The sequence below is a fragment of the Struthio camelus genome, chromosome 3, assembly GCF_040807025.1.
Source record: "Struthio camelus isolate bStrCam1 chromosome 3, bStrCam1.hap1, whole genome shotgun sequence".
NCBI classification, from domain to species: Eukaryota; Metazoa; Chordata; class Aves; order Struthioniformes; family Struthionidae; genus Struthio; species Struthio camelus.
In genome coordinates this window covers 47,570,202-47,589,002 of record NC_090944.1, presented here as the reverse complement: position 1 = coordinate 47,589,002, position 18,801 = coordinate 47,570,202, and positions in this window count along the sequence as shown.

The following is an 18,801-nucleotide window of genomic DNA, read 5'->3' as shown; positions in this document are numbered from 1 at the left end:
GCATCAGCATGGCACTGAACCTGACTCATTAGCCATGTCTCCTACGAAGGCTCATTAGTCCTCACACGTGGCCAGACCAGCGTGGCTGCAATGTTTCCCTGTCCCAGAGGTAACTCATACTCAATATACTCCACATCATTGGATGGAAGAATAATCCCTAGCACGTAAAAATAGTATAGTAGATAGGAAAGCCCACTGTTGAAGCCAATTAACTCTTGTAGGACCGGAACCTACCAATACAAAGACAGTTCACACACAAAGCAGCTGTCTTTGGCAACGGTCATGTAGCTCCTGAATATAAATGGACATAGGCATCTAGGCACATATGCCTAGACCTAGGTTCTACTCACAGCTGTGGACATTGACTTACAAAGCCCCAGGCTTCTTCCAGTATTAGCTGCTTCGGAATGACCACTCCCGTCATGCCGACACATAGGCCGTGAAGGAAAGAGAAAAAATGGTCTCAAGTACCAGCTGGCTTCAGCTCCTAGCTCAGCCATGGACTGCCTGGGCAAAACACTTCAGCTCTGTGCCTCAGTTCCACATCATCTGTTCCAACGGTATGACAGTGGGAGAGTCCCACAGAAAACCCTGATATTCGGCTCAAATAGTCAGACACATTGCAACTTCAAATCATTTTTCGCCTACACTTTGAAGCTGACTTGCCCAAGTGGCATGCTGAATGAAGGAAGATAGAGAGGTCTTTATCTTTTTCTCCAGTCTAGTAATATTTTTTTTCCTATGGTTTCATTTTTAAATTAGGGCAATCTTAAACCATCATCTTCCCTGTGTAGTTTTATTTCATTTCCAGCCTCTTGTCATTTTCCTTTTATCCCTTTCTGTCTTCCTCAAAATTCGTCATGATTTTTACTATGATTAAATTTATTTGGTGCTTTACTTACCACTTGTTTATTGTCTGACTCGCTCTCTTCACTGCTATTACTTAACTCTTAGCACACATTGTACTTCCCACATTTAGCAATCTTCTCTCCATCTTTTGGCTGTTGTCCAATATTTGCTTTTGAATTGTTTTCATGAGAGAAATTCTTCTCAGTACCCTCCATCAGCCTTGGAAACCTCTGACTATGCTAACTTGGATAAGAAAGTTAAAGTCATCGTACCATAGCTCATCAGCTTCTCAGCCAAGCAATAGCTTTGCACCCCCCCTCACCCCCCCCAGTTTTCAGCATGCAAGTTCAGCTACTCCATTTCTTTCTTTTCTGAAACCAAATATAAGATTTGGAAAAAACATGACCATACATACACACACACACACACACACATAAAGACAAAATTAAGAAAAATAAGTTCAAATCAGGTCTCAGTATGAGAGCATATCAGTGGATTCTGGAACTGGTAATACCTTTGCTGAATACGGAACGTGTCTTGAGAGCTGACAGAAGTCCCTGCTCTTGCAAACCAATACTTGGAGCTTATTCTGCATCTATTATTGATGGTTATGTTAACCTCTAGTCCTTAACAAGGGCTTAACTTGTTAACCCAAAGACTGCATGTGAACTGTTCACTTAAGCTATATCTTCAAGATAGAGAGGCATCTTAGAGATATTAGTTCATACTCATTGATGTACTATCATGGCCGAATGATTTCTGATTAGCTTAGTGAGCTGGTAGAACATGGTCTTATTTGCCTGCAAAAAACACGTGGACATGCCTTTAACTGTCCTAAGTCGTCTCCTCATGGAAGATGAATGTTACTCTAAGGGAGTCTAAGTTCTAACAAGACCAGAAGACGACAACAAAATTATGAAGTAAATGTAGAATATATTTTTTGAAGCATAGAGTTATGTAAGTTTCCGAAACACTGGCACGATACCGGCAATAATACTTTTGTATTCTGGAAGGGATTCATCTAATTCCTACATTTAGCTAACTAGTCTGAATGATTCTTCTAGGTCTGCTCTACAGAGGAGAGCAGGGGAGGGATACATGGGACAGATTGCCTAGCAAGACATGCCTGTCTACAATTAAGTGAAACATGCTCTGCAAGTGTGCTTTCTCCTTCTTTTCTCCATGACTATAAGGAAACGTTAGCTGAACACCTTAGCCATGACTTTGAGATAGTTAAGGAAGATGAATCGTGCCTCTCATCCTTCTGTCACTATGCATTAGGAGAGAATACTTTTCCTTTCATTGATAATTTTTTTTTTTTGAAGGCAGACGTTGTGGCAGAGCAACACTGGCAATCTACTGGAAAAAAAAAGTTGCTATGGGGGAAAAAAACTCCATTCCTACAACACGTTTAAGCGTGAGGATTGTCGCAATTTTTGTAGGAACCGGCTCTAAAGCTACAGAAACTGTGCCAATGGTGCTCACTTCATAGCCTCCAGCTTGATAGAGCATCTCCTGTAGTTTTGGACCAGAAGTAATGCTAAATCCCAGCTCTGCTGGGAGCTGAATGGCATGATGGAGGTGACAGGCCATTAGAAATCATCTCTTCAGTCTGAGCCTACTGACACTAGGGCAACCACCTATTAGAAGGTAGTGAAGCTTCCACCTGTTACGTACTCTTAATCAGAAGCTGATTAAGAAACTGTAATGCTCACACAGCATCTGAGAGCAAGCAGATTACATTGCTATGCAACTGATAAAGCGTTTCAAGTCAATCTGTCCTTCCCAGAAGGGGATAGTATATTCGATTTATTCTTGGATAAGCCTTTCTTTACCCTGCTGTTAGGAATATCGTAACACGTATAAAGGATCAGGGAACGTTGTAAAGCTTACGGTAGTGGAAGGGAAAATTTTTCTTAAGTCGTGATACAAAAATAGGAAGTTGCAGTTCCATTAAACCATTGATTGATTGCACCAAAAGTACCTTTTTTTGCTTATCAAGGGAATGCTAAGTTTAACTCACAGATGCTTAAATGTTATCGTTGTGACTTTTCAGCTAGCAGATTCACATGCAAAGATTTTCTATCCAATTTAAAAATAAAAAAGCAGTTGTCCACTCATCTGCTTGCTGAAGATGATTATCTTCCAACCAAGTTAATCGAGAGCGTCTGTGTACTGCCTAACATATAGCAATGGCAGATTTACAACTCTTAACAGCTAGAAATAACTATGGCATACAATTTGCAATAAATAACTCTTCAAGATACAGTCTGAAAACAGCTGATGAAATGGTTGTGCGTGTCCTGGCACTCAGCAGGTTTTCATTGCTTCTACCTTTTCTTGCCAACATCCCAGCTCTTTGTCCAGATTCGTCTGTCTGTTTCTGTGCAGAGCATTGGAATGTTGTGGAAGATAGGTGGGAAGATGGAAATCAGAAGCAATAGCAGTAAATGCCAGGGAAACACTGGCAGTTGAAGATCTACCCTAAACTAAGGTTCACCTCATTACTGAAGGCTCTCTGAGGAACAGACTTCTAGAACACTTCAGCTCCAGTTTGGCAAGACTAAATAAATAGATTGTCAATAGTACATGCTACAGACCTACGATGACTTTGGAAAAAATATCTCAACCTGAAAAAGGACAGAAGAAATTAGCTAAAAGAAAACTTCTTGCAGATGTCACTATACAGCAGCAACCAACCAAAGGCTGGTTTATAAGAGGATCACGCCGCACAGAAGATATGGCAATTTAAATATAAATATGAAGCTGGCATTTCTTGGACAGAATTAGCAGCAATATCAGCCAAATAATTTTATTTACCAGATGTTTTAGAAAGTGACTTCGCATGCAAGCAGTAAAAACTACGGTCAGAGATCAAACTGAGAATAGGTGCATGATATCAGAGATAAAGCCGTAACGGTGAGTTACAGAAGCAAAGAGCAACGTGAACACACTCTTGACATGTTTGATCTATTATGTTAAGGACCTCATGAGAGAGATGAACATAACAGAGATATGTAGAGTAACGAATAAATACAAAACAGCTTTCCAGAAGGTGTAACTGCACTGCAGAATAAATCAAGGCGTTTGGATTTTAGCTTCTTGAAGAGACACAGAGGCTGATTAAACAAGCTGAAGAAGAGCTGCAGGCAGACAGGACACACAAATATTATATTCACCTCAAACTGCCAGGCTCTTTTAATAGATCTGAATTTCCTGACAGCGGCAATAAAATATAATAGCCAAGATTCAATTTGAAAGTACGGTGGAACACGTTACGAACGAAATCCCTCATCTCTCTGGCAAGCATTTTTGCGAGTGACTGTGCGTCTGGATTGCTTATTGCCTCTTATCCAGTTGAACATATTGTATACTTTGATCTTGTTGCACAAGCAGAGACTCCATTTTAAAAGATGATGTAGATAGAGCCCATTTTCTGCAAACTCCTCTATATACAGCCAGATCCTTGCAACTACCTGCAGCTAAAGCTGAAATGAAGGCTCTGTACCCACTGATGGCTTCTCCCTGGGCTTCATGCAAACAATCAGGATTATGCCTTGCAATGCTCCTTGGGATGACAACAGTCACCTACTAAACAACAAAAAAAAAAAAAATTAAGAAGCCTGTACTTCCTAAATAATAGGAATGCTTATAATCACTAGTTCCTTTTCTTCTGTGAGATAACGGACTTAAATTGTGCAATTTTGGCAGTGTCTGAGGTAATTATATGCCTTTGCAGTACAGAACACATTAATTTTGCAGACAAGGTATCTTTTGTTAAAAACTAGTTTTGAGGTTTGTTTTTAATAATAATCTAGACTTGAAAAAATGATATTCTTACAAAAGAAAAGCAGAGGAGCCTTCAAACAAATGGTAATGTGATTAAATTCTGTCATACCAAAACAAATTTTCTCCAATGGGAAGAGGAGAGGGGAAGGTATACGTTTATTTATGTTCACCAAAACATTCATTTGAAGGCCCACATGCAAGCGATGGAATATGTATTGAGGGCTTGACCTCAAGCTCATTGATACTGAAAGAAAAAACAATCTAACTTTTTGCACCTTGGAATCACGGATTTTGTGCTGGCACAGTACAGTATTTCATGCACATTTCATTTGATTTTTCAAACATTTCTTGGGCCATCACATTCTCATCTCTAAATACCGTGTGAACATCTCAACAAAATAACACCCATTGATCAAAATATTTACATTTATCTCAGCTTTTTGCTAGGAAAAAATGCCAAGCTAACCAGAGAAATATTCTGGGGCATATTGAAATTGGGGGTTGCATTGGGTTCACGTTTTCCTCAACTCCTGTCTTTACCTATGACTTTGCTATTCCTTCTCTTTAGTGAAGGTTGAAGTGGAGGAATAAGAGGGAAAGAGTATGGTGTTTGTTACCTTTCCCCTCCACCAGCACATGAAGCCACCCCAAACTACTAACAAGACAGTGGGCAATGTTTTCGTGTCCACATTTTCGGAAGTGACAGACACTGAAGGGCCTATGCCAAATTCAGAGAAGCGCACTGCAGCTCTCAGCATTACATGATTCTGACTTTACATACCAACCAGGCCGGTGAAATTCCCAGTCCCAGAACAGACATATAATGTTCCTCAGACAGCCAAGAGTGTTTCTACAAAAAGGATTCACCAAAATCGGTGTGCTCAGCAGGAAATGAGCTAGCTGATAATGCCATGGAGAAGACACATTAAGCTAGCCCCTCTCATAAGGGCACCGAAAGATAGACTAACTGAGGGAACATCACCTCCCCTAAGGAGTCACGGCCATAGGGCCTCACCTGACCTTAGCTCCCCACATGTACGCTAGCACAGTCCCAGTACAGAACCCACATTTGAACTGCTTTAAGGACACAGGTTAGTCACTGTTGTCCTACAGCACGATGGTCGCAACTGCTTTGAGAAGCAGGATATGCCAATCCCACTGCTTCACAAGCAGAAGGGACTGAAGGTCTCCCACACATAAAGATGGTGCCCTGCACTCTAGTGGCTAATAGGTTTCCTACCCCGAAGGAGCAGCATTTTGAAATTAAGCGGTTTCACACGTTCTAGGATAGACATTAGCATAGGCTCAGCCAGTAGTTTTTTCCAGTGCTGAAAACTTCACATTCCAGTTAGTAATGCCACCATCACCAAAACCATTTTCACTGTTTGGCAACACACAAGCCTGGGCAAGAAAGGAGAGCTCACTCAATCTTTTTTCAGTCAGGAGCATCATTTTTAGGTCTAAAGGGATGTATGACTAGTGGATATAGACATAGGCTAAGCCAATTATTCCTCAGTTTTCTTTTCCAAGAATCTGAAGCCCGAAATATCTACTGAAATACAAGGTGTTTTCCTTCCAAAAACACTGCCAGAGAAGCATAGGCCAGCCTAACCTTCCATCATATAGAGCAACGGGCACAACAGCTGCTCTAGCAAAAGTCTTGCTAACCTTTATTTCAAGCACAAGCAGGACAGGCAACATAGTTCACTAGCAACAGCATCAGCTATCTTCCTTTGGACTAACAGAAACAATCTTTAACGAGTCTAGGGGAAAAGCTTCCTCCACAACAGGGCTGTCTTCAAGGACTCTCTTTCCAAAAGACTGACCCCCTCTCTTTCTACTGAAATCTTTGTCTGGGGCCTGATTCTTAAGACATATGCAACTTCACTGACAGGATAACAGGCACTCTGCAAACCATCAAAAGGTCCTTTCATCGCAGCTTATTCTTACAATCCCAGAAAAGTTCACCAGTGCTGTTGGTCCCTTGCAATAGCAGCTAATTTTCCTCTTTTCTGAGGAACAGATAGCCAACCTGAGAAGACAAGTATGAGAAGACTGAAGTAGCTTCATTAAACAAAGATCAAGACCTAGCTTTAAAATCTCAGAGGTGAGCAGGTTAGGCCTGGGGATGAAACAGGGATGTCCTGCCAGCGTTGCCGTTTGTGTCCTTGCAGAAGGGCACCATGGGCACAAAACCCACGCAGAGCACGGACGACTATTGCTCTCCTAAAGATTCAGTGGGCATTGAGCCCCAGCCGAAGCAACGAGGGGATTTTCTACAGCTGCAGGATCACTTACCTCCCAGGTGTAACAGGAAAGGCAAAAGCCCTCTGCCTTACTGATAGATTTATCCTGCATGACGCCCATGCTCACCTATCATTGAGAGATACTCCGACATAACCCCTCCTTTCCAGGTCTTGTTCTGTCAGCTCTTTTTTCTAGTGTTCGGGTTCTGTGCATGTCCCAATACACAATCCATAAGTTTCCTTGCTGAGCTTAAAATTAGATAAACTCAAAATGGCTCTAACCAAGGGGAAATTCTACTGCCTAGAAATGTGTATAATCATTATCAGAACTTCAGTCTTCTGGATTTCATGGCACATAATTTAAAGGGATGTGCATTTTGAACTTGCCTCACACTCTTGTGAGTACATAAAATTATTTGCAAACACTGCCACAATACTGGTCTATTTGAAAGGAAATAAAAGCAAACATACTTGCATTTAGGAATTTGGCTGGACTGCCAGAAACACTGCGTATTTTTAATAAATACAACTGTGCATGTAGTAGAGACAAAAATTGTATCAGGTGCCTGTTTCTGTACGATTTTTCCCACCTGAGGCATACTATGGTCTCAACAGTGCCCATATTATGGAGCACAACATTTTTCTGATAACTTGATTCCCAGTGTCAAGTACAGAAAATAAGTGTTGTTCTAGGTGTCGTACAAACCACCCATGGTACGCTCCAGCTGTATTCTCTCTTATGGTGAACACTTTCATTACAATGGTAACTATCCAGTTATTAGAGGACTAGGGTAGCAAATCACTTTTGGTAATCACTTCTTAATCTCCTCATGCTCAAGGAAACTCTGTTTATACATCTACTTATGCTCTGGTGACTATAGATACTCTCTGTAGTACTGCACCTCTATATAGCCATGACTGCAAAAGGAAAAAAAACCTCTGCAAGAAATACACACCCCATGCTATCAGAGGGATCTCAGCTAAATGCATTGGCGTGGCTATTTGCATTTTCCAAGTTTATGGCAGCAGGTTGGTATCAGGGTTGGATTAAAGAAACTAACATTGAGAATCAAAGCCAGATCCCTTAAAAAAGCTCTGGTATGTACAGTCTGCCTGTCAGATCAGGAACCTCACCATCTTGCTCTGAAATACTGTTTGGCTCTCCATTGGATTATTCTGTGCTAGTATGATCAAAGCTGTCTCTGCTTATAGCTTTCAATGTAACAACTACAATACAGTGATACCACGAAACCAGCCACTGCAAATCAGCAGAGACAAAACCAGAAGCATTAAGTCTGACACCTGATCTTGTTGGAGGACACCTTGGGTCCTCCAAGGAAAGTAGGGTTCATCATAAGTTCTCTCACTGTTAATTGATGGACCATTCAATCTGAGACAGGTGTGCTCTTGTAATATTCATCAGTCATTAAAAAGTTAACAGCTGATGAAAACTTATTTGAAGCAGCTCAGTCATTTTCAGTTCAAGTACCATTAATCATTTTTAATCATCCTTAACTCATAGCATAAACATTTCAATAATTTTTTCAGCTGCCTTGAGGAATAGTCAAAATGAGAATTTCTAATTGAAAAATAAGCAGTTATGCCCAGGTATCATGGGCTTTCTTCACTTCCCACAAAGAATGAAAAGGGAGAGGAGACATGCACTCAATTTTTCTTTGCAGTCACTTTGAAATAGTCATAATCAGGGAGAGATTACATAAAAGTTTGGTCACTACTTAAAAGTTTTGTTATCACACCTTTATTAGTTACAGATGTTAAAAATAAAACACAAAACTTTCCAAACCATCGTGCTGGCAAAATCTCTTCAGTAGCCATAGATATACTGACACACATTATCACAAAGTTATTCTTATTTTTTTTGTCTTTTGCTGTTGCTGTCGTTAAGAGAATGGAAGGGAACTACACAGATTTAAGTGTTCACCAGGGTAAGTTGCGTCTTCATTACAAGGCCTTATTAAGAGAAAATGATTATAGACAAAGCTCCACATTCTGAAATGATATACTTTTTTTTTTTTTTTAAAGTCTTAACGAGATACAGTTTGCTAGGAGATGCTATTTCTTCTATTAGGATAACAGAGATACTTTGGAAAAAAAATAAGGCTACACAAGCTTTATGACTCAAGTAGGAGACTTCAAGTTGAAATTTGAAGCAGTTGGTCCCAAGTTTAACCTGATCATGTTCCTCAGTTAGGCACTTTATGAGAAAAGGAAAATAAGCACTGTTGAGCAGAGGACCACACTAGGGAGTGGAAAGGTGAGAACGCTGTTAGTCACAGGGGACAGAGAAACACACAGATCATCAGTGCCATTGAACATAAAAGCTTCATGTATATTAGGTGGTTGGAGCCTTTAAAGAGTATGAAGTTAATATAGAAAGACATTTTCTGACAAGAACACTGACAAGATGAGCTCAACTAGAGATTACTCTCCCTGGACAATGTGGTGTATAAACAAGAAGTCCAAAAAAACAATTCAGCAAAACATGCTGGATAAGCAGAAACTGATAAATTATTTGATTCAAATTCCCTTCCTCCTTTGTCCTGCTTCATTGACCATTTGTGGTTCTACGGGACCCCTCTGAGGCATCCAGCGCTGGGTAAAGCATGAGGCAAGACAGTATGAATTACTGGCCAGCACTGGCTCAACAATTTTACGTGCCTAACAAATTTCTACCTGTGTTGCCACAGCAACTCAGCATGTCCAATTTGTTTGAAGACACTAATCGGTCTCCATAGGAACAAAACATCCAGGCTTGTGTTGAAACTTGAGCTTGCTAAAACATGAAATTGTGCCAATAAAAGGAAAACTATAGAATGAAAGTCAGATAGTTAAGAGGAGAGTCTGTATTAAATACGCGTATGATGGTGTGGAAAGACAACCAGGAAATATCTGCCGAGTAAATTTGGACTCTGACTGGAATGTTAAGTCATTGATCACACACACACACAAAGACAGATCCACTGAAACATGAACTAAACTTTTTCCCAGTTATTGATGAATTAAATAGTTAGAATCTCTGACCAAGAAGTTGAAATGAAGCTAAGGATACCTGTGGGGTTTTGTTTTGTTTTGTTTTTAATGCTAGTTTCTCCACATGTTCATCCTACCAGCTTAGGAAAGTCACTTAGCCTCTGAGTAGATTTACATACCTATGGAAAGGAAAAAAAAAAAAAGTAAGATTATTCTTTCTAGTTGATTGGATTTTGTGAAATTGACTATGTTAGTAAGAGATATTAAAGTAAGATCAAGAAAACTACAGAAGTTGTTGATCTTCTAGTAATGTATTCAATACTCCCTTCTTTTAATAAAAAGATACGGAAAAAAAACTGTCTTGAAGACAATTACAAACAAAAACAAAAAAAAAACCCCACACCCAAAACCTAAGCCTTACTTCTCTCACATCACTGTACAAGTGCCATCACAGAAAGACTCCAAGAAGATGCATTTAGACTACGTTAAGCCTGGAAACATCTCTGCTTCAGTTCACACATATCTAATCAGATACTGTTATAAGGAGGCAGGAGATTCAGCGACATATGCTGGAAATCTCACCTCCACACTTGGATAATAGCCTTCCCTCCCCTTGTTGAAGCAACAGGTTGTGGATGTTTTTGAAAAATTCTTCTGTCAAAGACAGCAAAATGTGATAGGGAATCTAGCAGCTCACCCCATCTTATATAGAAGAGGAACTGCCACATCCCTTCCTCACTGATGCTCACTCTTATCAAAAGAAAAAAAAAAAAGGGAAGGCGGGAGAGGAAGAGGCGGGAGAAAGAGTGCTCATGATAGCCTAAAGCCTATGGGAATTAAGGGTTGGCTATGCCCTAATATGAGTAGCTCAGGTAGCCACCACCTACAGGTGGCTGAGATTAGCATTCACAGTTACTGCATCCCCCTGTGTTACTAAACTGGTCAGTCTCTGAAAACTGTTTCCATTTCTCATACAGAAGGGCTTTTATGGAATCTTGTAAATTCAGGGGAAAATAAAGAGTTCTGAGGAAGCCAACTATACTTCAAACATACGAAAACATTTCCCAGTGGGCATGAACAGAACTTACATCAAAAAATAAAGCCTACACCTCCAGCAAAAGGATCCATTATTAGATTAGCACTTAGACAAGCCGTACAGTTTTTGACATGGGGTAGGATTCAGCTCCAGAGTAAAACACCAAAATCTGGGGGTCTGTACTCCCATTATAGTCTATAGAGCAATCCACTTCATTCTGAAGATGACATCTACAGCAGGATACATGACACTAAGTGTCTTTGTATGCACTGTGAAATACCTCCTGGCCACAAGCAGCCGCTCCAGAAAGATGAAGGCCTTCCAGATATCCTGTGACATCTCTTCCAATCCTGTAAATGGGTGTTACCATAGGACACCTCAAACAGCAGTGAGCACCCTGAATCTCATACCTAGCAGCTACTCAGCTGAATCAAAGCTCTGGACTACACTGCCTATTGATTTGAGTTCCATTAACTACAAGGAGAGCTGAGAAACCTAGTTCAACTGCAGACGCCCCAGTTTAGACATCTTAGTCTCAAGCCAAATCCTATGTTGATTCTTAAAATACACACCAAGCCTCTGAACCATAAGCATCTGTGTTTAATCTCTTTTATTTTTCCCTATACAGTTTATTTTTAACAAGTAACAACGTGCCTTGACAAAAGAATGGGAAAATATCCCAATTTGTCAAAGGTACTTTCAATATCATCTTAAGGAAAAAATTGCTACAAGTTGAAGTGTTTATATGAGCCAGAGATAATTGTTTTGTGTGTAAAAGGCATGCTAATGTTCATCTAACTGTAGACCACGTCCCATGCAAAAAACCAAAAAACAAAACAAGAACAAAAACCCCTCGATTGATGAGAACATAACTGAAAAACATAATGTGCATTTACCTCTCTGTTGCTAGTTTTCCTGTTGCCTTTGGAATTAAACTCTTACTGGGCTTGTGATGAATCAATCACAATTTGAGCACTGAGCCTAAAAGATGGAAAAGATCCATGTGAGCTTGACTATTTTGCCTAAAACATTGCTGCTGCCAAGAAGAAAGGTTCTGTTTGATCAAAGAGTGCAACGTGGCCAGAGCTACAGAACTTTTTAAAGTGTTAAGTATGAAAATCAAGCCTGTTCTTTAGTTATAATTTTTGTGGAGCAGGGTATCAGGGCTGTATCTGTCTGCACACACAGTACACTTGAAACTAGGTAATTAACTGAACCATCACTATTACTTATTTGACTGATTGTTAGAGGAGCTCTGCAGGTGGAAATTTTGTATGGTTCTTGAAATTCCCCCAGGCAGCTCCCACTGCGTCTAGTCTAATTTGTATGGTTAAACATGTTGATTAACATCCTGGGTGGCTCCTGCTATAGAAGTGATCAGACTATACATAGGTAAGACATTTGCAAGCAATCAGGAGAAACTATTCCTGCAGAAATGGCCACATAAGACTGAGGACCGTCTTTTACATAGTTAAACACATAGAAAACATCTCTTAAATATCTTAAGATAATCAATAGCGATGAGTTATGCATGTTCTGGAGCATTCAAATAGGGCCACTGGCCAGCTGGATTACAAGGTGCTCAGAACCAGTTCTCAATTCTTATCTGATCCAGCAAAGACATTGCTGCAAAACCATTGCAACAGAGACTCCTGTCACCACCCAGTCAGCAAGTGATTGCACAGTTTGGGAGATCTGATTCCTATGCAAGCATTACCCTATGCCAAGCTCCCAATAAATTAGTTTCTGTTTTTAAAGAAACACTGCCTGTGAGCACCTGTGCAACACTGCCACGTGATCCCAGCTACGCGTACTTGCCTTTCACTTGCGTCAGCCTTGATGTTCATCTCGCTCCTCTTGGCGAGTTGATTCAACTCAAACTGACAAGACTAATCCAGAAAAGGAAACAATCAAAAAAGCACTAGTTTAAGGAGCTGAACCATCTCTAAGGCACTGAGCAGAGTTGACCACACCTTCCAGGGGAGGCAGAGGGGACAGCACCACCCCTTTTACAATAGCTAGCTATTAGATCAGCTCAGCTACCTTGACTAAATACAGACAGCTCATCTGTTGCAGCCAGCTGGCATGGTTTCTTACCAATAACCCTCTTTGTTTTGATCCAAATAGTAGTTAAAGATGCACACATTGTACCCTTCACTGTTTAATCAAGGGATTACTATTCAGCTGAGTTCAGTGACCCACTAATATGGGTCCCGCCTCCTTATTTGTTTCTAATACATGAATATACAGTTTCAAATAAAAAGCTAACGCATTTCTTTCCGGCTATCTTATCTCATTATTACTGTCTCTGTAAACTTTCACCTGCAATCTGCCAATTCAGGTGTGTTAGCACCTCATTTTGTAAAAACTTTTCATCAATATTTTGTACTTTTTATGTATACATAAATAGTATTTACATTCTATTACTTGAAACATATGGAAAAGAACATGACTTAAACTGTGAGAGATTTTTTCCAAAAATTTCCCTAGAAAATACTTCCCCATCTTCTATTAACTACTTCTACCTCTAAAAGCCATTAGATACAATGCATAGTCTTAGTTTGATTTGCTTGTATTAAACCCCCCCCTCAGAAAACACACACACACACCACCAAGCAAGCCAGATACGCCACTGAATAGCCACACAGCTCTAAATTGTAACAATTCCTTGGTTTTATGCCACGTTATTGAATATAATTTCTCCTAAGTAGGCAAACCACCATACCGTAAGTGAAAAGATGTTATGCAGAAAATACATTCTGCACCCTTTGGACGGACACAAGAACCAACTTTACAAATGTTGTCCAGTAATTCAATAAGATAAAGTCCCTTGTTACTTATAAAAACACACATATCTCAACAACTTAGGAACTATAACTGCAATGGCTATATGCTTTGAGGAAAAAGCCTCTGCTGCTATTGTCAGTCTTCTTACTGCAAAACAATATATTAAATGCATACAGACATGAAAAAGTACGGTAAACAGAGCAAAAATGTGATCTTCAACACATTATGAGAAGGTTATACTCTGCAACTTAGTTTCACACAGTCTTATTACAGATTAACAGGAATTGATATCAAGAATAAAACAAGTTTTTGAATAAATTCATAGAATCATAGAAAAATTTAAGTGCAAAGTGACCTCAGCAGAGGCAGCTATGATATCAGACCAGGTTGCTCAGAGCTGTATCCAGTCAGGTCTTGAAAATCCCCAAGGATAGGGACCCACAATCTTTCCAGGCAGGCTGTTCCACCCAGTATTTGATCAAAATCCTATCCAAGAACAGAAGTTCTTCAAGAATTCATCTGAAGATTTGGTGTACTTTATTTCTCAAGCACGTTTTATAAAAGTCACAGAAGCCATTTTGCAAAAGTGCCTTATAAAACACAAGCTCACACAGTAAAACAAAACAGCTGCATGACTCCGTCTTTGATCACACGGCCAGCTATAAAGAAGGCTAATTACAACAGAAAATCAGATTGTCAGTAACTCTATTTTAACAGCCACGTAAGGCTCTCTGACACTACCCAAATGGAGGCAGGCAGACCACATTCAAAAAATACTTTCATTTTTTCATAAAAATTAATCTTGATTTTAGAAGTTCCGAAGCAAGTTATGAGTAATATCGAATCTATTCTAAATTACAAAGAAAATCAGAGGCTTTTTGAAGTATAGTAATCAGTTCTGAATTACTTCTTAAAAATTCTCACAAAGTGCCTGAAGTTTTGGGAACCCATCTTGGAGGAAACAAGCAAACCAGTAAGTATCTCACCAAAAAGTCAATTTCAGAGCTTGAAAAATAACATCCTTCCACTTAACTCCTCTACAGAAGTCAATTATGACAGCTCGCAGCTACATACTTGCATGCAACCCCTCTGCCAACCACTCCCACAGCAAACTATCCCGACCTCTTGGCTCAAGCTGTTAGAGAAGGTAGGTTTGAGTGAAGCTGGACCAAATGCCCTTTAATCCCGTAACTTATCGATCAGAGGATGTCCTAAGATGTCAGAGATTTAGTTCCAAGGGCAGCATAAATCTGAAGAGTCAAATCCACATCTTTCACCTACCCAGGACATGACCTGGCCACTGGGTGACAGGTTATTTGAACCAGAGCATTTTTCACCCTTCCCACACACCTGTGCCACTTCACAAAAAGATGAAAAGAATAAAATAAAATAAAGACTTATTCAGCCAGAAAAGAGGTACTCAATTTTAAGAGAAACAGGTGATCTAGATTTCAATCTTTATGAAAAGATGCTTAAGTAGATATTTTTCTAGTTGGAAATATGGAATGCCAGGCTTGAAGAGGACCTCCTGAAGTGGTCTAGAAGAGCTACCATCACCTTCAGGATATGATCCTTGACAAGATCACAGCAAATGAAGTCTGTTGGTGGAACTGAAACTCAGGGCAATTCTTTCACAAACCAGCCAGCTCTAAGAGCCACGTTACAGACCTATCTGCACAAGAAGAACAAGGGTGCAATAACAGTGGGGAAAATCTGTACCAGTCTTCCAGAATAGCATTTTATGAGATAGTGGGTTCATACAGCATAGTTTGCTTCTGAAAGTTCCCATTCAAATTCTGATTTAATGTGCAGACTTCATGAGTGTAATTTCCACGTACCTGTGTGGTGGAATTTGTTTGTTTGCTTTCCTTTTTAAGCTGCAAAACCAGAATGCAGTCTGCTGTAAAAGGCACAGAATGTTTTCCCAGGATATTGGTAATAGACCTTCTTGTGAGGGAGGGGAAAGAAACTGTTTATTTCAACAGCCTGTAACGTGAGCCACTACTGGTAAGAGGTCATTGATCTAAGCATAACATTTATCATCATTTATGGGAGGTGCACAGCTTTGTAACGCAGGGATTTTTCTAGAAGAACAGTGACGTGCTGGTACGATAAAAGATACACCTACACGGAGGTTTCTGTGTCTTTCCAAACAAGTTAATTTTGCTCAGAAAGATCCACGAGAGGAGACCATAGCGCTCAATTTTCTGCCTTACTGTGTAATGAATATCCTCCAGAACACAGCTGGAACTATTCATGCGCTGAAACAAGCAAACATTGTGTAGACAAAACATTAGAATGTTTTTTTCGTTAATGAAGACCTACTGAATGATTGCATTCTTCAAATTCCTTATATTTACTGGCTGGTTTTATTATGGATGCTTTTCTAGACATAATTCTCTCTTAACGAACATACAACTACCCCCTGAGCAACAGCAGAGAAACGATAAACAATACAACTTCATACTGGTTCCTCTGAGCCTGCTTTAATCAGTCTTTGCATATGTAAGTATTCCAGACTTAGAACTGGCATATTTTCAAACTGAATTTTCCTGCAGAAAACTGGGAAAAAAAAAAAGTCTTCCTTGCTTTGGAAAACTAAAAAAGGTTTGTTTCTCGGTGAACTAGCATCAAAAGATAGTATAGAGTAACAATTCGAGAGAAAGTCAATTCATGAGAACCTGACAATAACCAGGTACTTGATAAAAAGCAGTATAGGAGAGTATTCTTCCAATGCCATCTTCCATTTTTAGTTCTGTTTCCTAGGAAAACGTAGCTGTCTCTGCACAGCACATGAAAGCCTATTCCCTCTCTCTTCTTCCCACCCAATAACACCGAATCTGCAGGCCAACTTCAACAAAAGATGAAGAGTGTATCATTTTGATGAGCAGAAGCTTACTGTAAAAATCAATTTAGCCAACTGAAAGCTTATGAGAAGATACTTTCAATATCACCAAGGCAAGTCAATGAAACAATGCTAAAGAATTGAAAGTCATATACTGGTACAGAACAAAAACAAAACAAAACCCTCTAAACCCCATCCTTTTGGAAAACATGCTACAGTTCCAGGGATGCGTAAATTCTTAGAACTTATGCCAGAGGCTGACAAGCTAGCGACAGAACCACTAGCTACAAATACTGACTACATACTTCTAACTTCCAGAAGTTTTCTAAGAATTGATCTCTTCCTCTGTAACAAACAGTCATAGGAATACAACCACCTGAATTTGCAAGATCACGTTAGGCACTTGTTGCGAACTAGATGTCACCCCAACACAATCGTAGCACAGGTACACAGAAAAAGCCACTTCAACAAACAGATGAAATTAAATTAAGTCACTCACACTAATAAACGGATTCTAACCTGTCTGATACTCTCTTAAAACACCAGGGAGCATCTGAAGCTCTACAAAAGAATACTAGCTCTGTATCACTTAAAACAGATACTTTGGCTAGTCTTTACATTAATAAAGTCAAAGAGAAGTCATTCAGCCCCCATTCTTCCATCTCCAAAGAAAACAGAAACAATACTCACTCACTATTTAATGTTCAAGGTATTTCATTTCCTAGGATCATCAGCCTTTTTCTCTCCCACAGTGGAATGGGATCACCCACTGCATACCGACCCAAATGATAACTTGATGCTGATCATGGATAATCTCATGCAGGAATCCCCGACCCTGCTCCCTTACTTGACCAGATTTAGATATGCCCTTTCCATTGTAAACAGGAACACTTCTGAATTCAATGCTTTGTCAGTCACTGACATAATGAAGGAACCAGAAACCAACCACCAAAAGCAACTGTTCAAAAGTTTAAGTGCAACACATTTGCATATTGAAACCTCCAAGGATGCGTCTTTCACATGTCACAATCCCCTTTTGTTCCTCATCTATACCACCAGCATATTCAGTTTTGATTGAGTGTTTACATCTCCAGGAGAAATACAACTGTAATAAGCCCTCGAAACGGACTCCTCTTTTCCCTGCAGACAGATGGAGCGCAAAGTCCAGGAAGTTTTCTCCAAGCCAGGGTCAGAGTTACGGGAAGAACCACCACAGCAATATGCTTCTGCACTCAACATTGTTAGACTTCCAAAGCTAGCTATTAATTTGGCCCTTTTCCTTGCTTCATTTTTATTGTATCATTCATACCATATAAGCTAAGTGTATAGACAGAATAGCTCATTTCTTCTCATACAGATTTTAGGAGATGTGCAACAGCCTTGGGAGCTATTAAGGGCAAAGAACCCAGTTCTAGTCAGCTTCCTAGCAATCATCCTACTAGGGCCCAGTAACACTGGGATTTACACGTTTCCAAAGCCTCTGTAGAAACTTTCCATATAGTAGAATCCCGATATACTCTCGCAGCACTGAAGTGTTCAAGATCCACATGCCTTCTGATGCTGAATATGGCTCATTTCATGAGGATCAGCTCTCCCATCCTTCCTGACAGTCCAGATGCCTCCAAAAACAATTTCCTTCATGCTGCAACTGTAAACAGCCGCTACCACTATTACACCAGACTGGAAACAAACTTTCAGAAACCAGCAGGAATATGCACTAAATACAGCCTTCACAAGCTTCTCAACCTCCTTTGAAGTAGTTCCACTTCTACATACACAAGAGTAATTGCTCTAAGCCTTCAGGACGTCATAGTGTGTGCCTGAATCTGGCCTAAGTGCTAAGGCAAAGGATAAAGTCACTGAAGCATTGTGTCACAACAACTACTTATCCAAAATGCTTTCTTTGCCTTTTTGGATAAATGCGAAGAAGGATGATGAAAACACAAAGGACAGGCTAGTGGCAAAGTAACCCGTTAGAACTAAAAAGCCTGACACAGCAGCAATTAATGAAATAATTTTACACAGGAAACCAAAGAGTTTCTTTCAGCACAGCAATCGCATCAGAGATCTGGGGTGATGGGAACATAGCAATTTCTCAGTATCCTAAGACAGACACAAGGTTTATTTGTTAAAACCAAAATGGGATTTTTGACGTCGCAGCAGCAACCTCATGTCTGCAACAGAAAAACTCAGTGTTACGAGTGTTTTGTTTTTCCAATGTACCACTGATGTTTCTGCTCAGAGAAAGAGAAACCCAT